This window comes from Netta rufina (genome assembly GCF_964035555.1).
Source record: "Netta rufina genome assembly, chromosome: W".
Lineage (NCBI taxonomy): Eukaryota > Metazoa > Chordata > Aves > Anseriformes > Anatidae > Netta > Netta rufina.
The window spans coordinates 15,930,322-15,934,853 of NC_140139.1; the positions used below are offsets into that span (position 1 = coordinate 15,930,322).

At 43.1% G+C, this 4,532-nt stretch overlaps 1 pseudogene across 1 annotated transcript; it reads right to left on the minus strand.

Moving 5' to 3' along the window:
* Positions 1–3,303: 3,303 nt before the first annotated feature.
* LOC311220875 (olfactory receptor 14C36-like) lies at positions 3,304–4,239 on the minus strand (annotated as a pseudogene). The gene has a single exon. The product of its transcript is annotated as an olfactory receptor 14C36-like (transcript).
* Between the last annotated feature and the right edge of the window lie 293 nt (positions 4,240–4,532).

A 4,532-nucleotide genomic window follows, 5' to 3' on the forward strand; every position in this document is an offset into this window, starting at 1 on the left:
TGCTTCTCAGAACTAGGGGGACCTTCAAGCTTGCCTGTATTTCAGTTTTCTATCACATCTTTGCTACAGACAACACTCTAATTGTGTTTCTATTTAATAATTTCCTACCTATGTCAAACATTTCTTGTACAGTCATCCCTTGCAGAAGGTGCATCTTGTTGGAAGCAACTTGGATTTGGCTCACTGTTGAGGACTGTGGAGTTTGCTTGTTAGCTTGTTTGGTGTTAAATGTTGACAAAACAATAACAACTGAGTCTGTGTGCAACCAGTTGTCTGTGAAAAGGAGTTGGGCGTTGGTGCAAAGAAGCTGTAGCATTCACCTGCAGATTTCAGTAGGTGATTTTTCAGACCCTGAAAGCCTCTTCAGTGCTGTACATTTTCTTTACAATGTGAATATTAGTTTTATTTTACTAGTTACTTTAGGCAGTTATACCACATAATCCATCCCATGACTGTAGTCACTTAAACTTCATGACATTTGGAATGTGTTGGGGATATCACATATATTCTCAAGATGAGGTTTATTGAGTGTATGTACATTGTGTAGGGATGCTAAATGTTGCATCATAATCCATCATTTAACATACAAACTAATTGTCAGCATAAAGCATAATACAGTGAGTATTAACAGAACAACAACAGGGTGAAGCATCTTGTTGAAGATTCCCGTGGCAGCTGGTGACCATCCAAAGTGTTCCACCAATGGTGTTTTTCATCTCTCTTTACTCTTTCCATCACTCAATGTATTTCTTGTACATCATGATGGACAGTAATCAGAGTCTTTTGTCCATTTTCTTGAACTTGTTCCATCAGCCGCTTTCAAGGTTTTCATTAGGATTTCTCTCAAAGTGGCAAATACATGTATTTTGTTCAGTGTCAAGACAAATATCTTGGGATTCGAGTGTGTTACTCTCACAGATGAAGCCTTTTTGTTCACACACAATACATGCATTTACATCAATTGTTTGCCACTTTCCTCCCTTTTGATGGGCCCATACTTTCTGCTCCTTAGGATAAAGTATAGTTCCATTATGATTGAGTTGTAATGCATTGATTGGATATACATTGTATGCGGCAGCATTACTTATGGTAAGTATAAAGGCAACGATTTTATCATTTTCTTTAGGTAAAGTTGACTAATTGCTACCATGCTTGAAACTCCTTTTCAAATTCTGAAGCATTATCCCAAATCAGTTCTTGAATTTCAGTGGGTAAAGTTCCTATTTCTCCCGCTCTAATAATAGCTGTTGCTACAGATTGTTTCCATAACTGCGCTTGGATGTAGTTCAAGGCAAGGGAGGTATTGCCTTGAGTTTTTCCAAGGGTGTTTACAATTAATTGATGATCATTTTCTTCAGTTTGTTCCCAATGGGGTAAAATGTCTGATAGAAGCCATTGACTTGCTCCTAAGGCCAATAAGGATGATTTTATTGGTCGTTCCAATTTCTTTAGGTCATCTGTAGTAGCAGTTATTTAACATCTACCCTTTTTAGAGACCAGCTAGGGTGAAAGAGAATTTGTTGTTGTTCCACATTTTTTATCATATAAGGACCTGTGCTGAAGATGGAAGGAGTTAGACCAATGGGAGGCTGAGTTGGTTCATTTTCAAATATCTGCAGGAGCAGAGGCTTCTTATCCTTTGTAGTCGATGAGGATGTTTCTGTATTGCATAAATTCAAATAGCAATTCTGTGCCTTTGTAACCCCAAAGACAGTACACAATTATAGGTTTGGTTAAAGTAAATTTGTACCAGCAATAAAATTTGGTTATTCGGCAACTGATTTGTATTGTCTGAGCAGACATGGCTTGAAGTTCAGCCATTCTTAGAGAATTGTTCCAACTCCATTCATCTTTTGAAAATATTTTGTTTCCATGTAGAACTAAAGTAGAGAGGTTTAGGTCCTTTTTGTTTTGAGATGTTCCAATGATTGCACTGTACTGTGACAATGCATGGTTAGATGCCATGGTGAAACACCTCAGCTCCATGCACAACCACAGTAGCTAAGTTTCCTTTAAAGTCTGTAATTGCATCAAGGTCAGGCTAAAGCATAGCATTATTAATCCAAACTGTTGGTTTGCATTTCTCCAGCTGTCCACATGCAGTTCACTCAGGATTCCTATGAGCACAAAGAAAATAAAATATGCTCGGCTGTACTCAACCGGCAGGGTCAGAAAGAAGGTGAAATAGCAATCTTTGACTTCCCATGTGACTTTCCATATTTGGGAGTAGTTAGCACCATTGCTACTGTTAGATGCACAGAAGGCTTTCACTATCTCTGCCATGTTTGGAACTGTGGCAGTCAAAGGTGTGGTGTTAGCATTTAACTGTCTGTAATCCACTGTAAAATGCCATTGCCTGGTTGGTTTCTTTACTGGCCACACTGGTGATTTGTAAGGTGAATGAGTCCTTTTAATAATGCCTCTTTCTTCCAATTCTGTTACCTCCTCGTCAATCCCCGTAAGTGCTGCTGCTGGCAACAGATATTGCTGAACATTAGTGATTTTAGTAGGGGGTAAGGTTATAGATGTTTGTAACAGACTCATTCTTACTGTGCCTGAATCCCTTTGATGTGTCGCGAAACTCCACACAGTTTCGTCAGGGAGTTCCCACATACGGCCACACAGTATGTCAAATCCTAAAATATTAGTATATGTGGCACTGACTAATACTTCTACCCTGGTTAATTTTTCTTCTTCTGGCAGCCAGAGTGAAATTTTTGCAGTATGGCATTGTTTTTCCACACCATTGATTCCCGTGAATTTAACCCTGTGTCGACCAGGTGTTATACTCAGGGTTTGTGCTGTCTCGTGTAATTACTGACATTTGGGCCCCGGTGTCAATAAGAAAATTTACCAATATTTATCATGGTCCAACAGGAATGGCAATGATAGGGTCAGAATGTTCATTAGAGAGCCATTGAATTGCTAATACCCGTGAGCAGGGTGGCTCACTGCTCTCCCCTAGGTTTACTAGTTTAGGCAACTGCACCACAGATGCCTGGGCTACTGGGGAGGGCTGCCCTGCAGTGATGCCACCCAGACATGGGGTGGGAGCCTGGCTCCTTATTTCCATGAACTCTCGAGTTCAAAAAATACATGTAGGTACCCAAGTACAAAGGGTTGAATAAGGGCATTTCTTTGTGGAAAATGTTATCACAAGGAGAAAATGAAACAAAACTAATGAAACCAAACCTCTTCCCTTCTAAAATTGAAGAAAGCCTTGGCCTGTCATGACATAAATTAAAATTCATCTGCAGAAGAAATGAAGCAGTCTATAGCTGCTGAAATGTCCAATCTGTTCCCTCAGCACATCCTTAAATATCTCCATGATATCACTTTCCTGATGGCCTTCTTGAGCTCCTGGCTCCTCATGCTATAGATGAGGGGGTTCAATACTGGAGGCAGCACCGAATAAAGAACTGCCACTGCCAGATTCTGGGATGGGGAAGAGAAGGAGGGGGGCTTCAGGTAGGAAAACATGCCAGTTACGATTAACAAGGAAACCACAGCCAGGTGAGGGAGGCACGTGGAAAAGGCTTTGTGTCATCCCTGCTCTGAGGGCATCCTCAGCACAGCCCTGAAGATCTGAACATAGGAGAAAAGAATGAAAACAAAACACCCCAAAAACAGAGAACTACTAAATGTGAGAAGCCCAACTTCCCTGGGGGAGGAGTCAGAGCAAGAGAACTTGAGGATCTGGGGGACTTCACAGAAGAACTGGTCCACAGCATTGCCTTGGCAGAGGGGCAGGGAAAATGTATTGGCAGTATGCAGCAGAGCATTGAGAACCCCACTGCCCCAGGCAGCTGCTGCCATCTGGGCACAAGCTCTGCTACCCAGGAGGCTCCCATAGCGCAGGGGCTTGCAAGTGGCAACATAGCGGTCGTAGGCCATGACAGTGAGAACATAAAGCTCTGCTGATATCAAGAAGACAAAGGAAAAGGCCTGTGCAACACATCCTTCATAGGAGATGGTCCTGGTGTCCCAGAGGGAATTGGCCATGGCTTTGGGGACAGTGGTGGAGATGCAGCCCAGGTCAAGGAGGGCGAGGTTGAGGAGGAAGAAGTACATGAGGGTGTGGAGGCGGTGGTCGCAGGCTACGGCGGTGAGGATGAGGCTGTTGCCCAGGAGGGCAGCCAGGTAGATGCCCAGGAAGAGCGCGAAGTGCAGGAGCTGCAGCTCCCGCGTGTCTGCGAATGGCAGGAGGAGGAACTCGGTTATGGAGCTGCTGTTGGACATCTGATCCTCCTGGACAAAGGGGACAATCCAAGAAGGAAAAGACAGTGATAATTAGGAGAGACATGTCTGAGAAAAACTACTCCACTTCTCATTGAACCCCCCCCCCCAGTGACTTTCCCCTTCTTGAGAACTTTCTGTTGCTCCCTTGCTTGACCTCTGTTTTTTGCTGGTTTAGAATACCACTGGAGGAGGGAGTCTCTGCTGTGGGCTCTGCAAGAACTGTGTTGGTGGTTTACTTTCTTCCAGCTGCATGTGTCACAATCAGGAGCATTTCTGGAGGGTAGAAATCACTG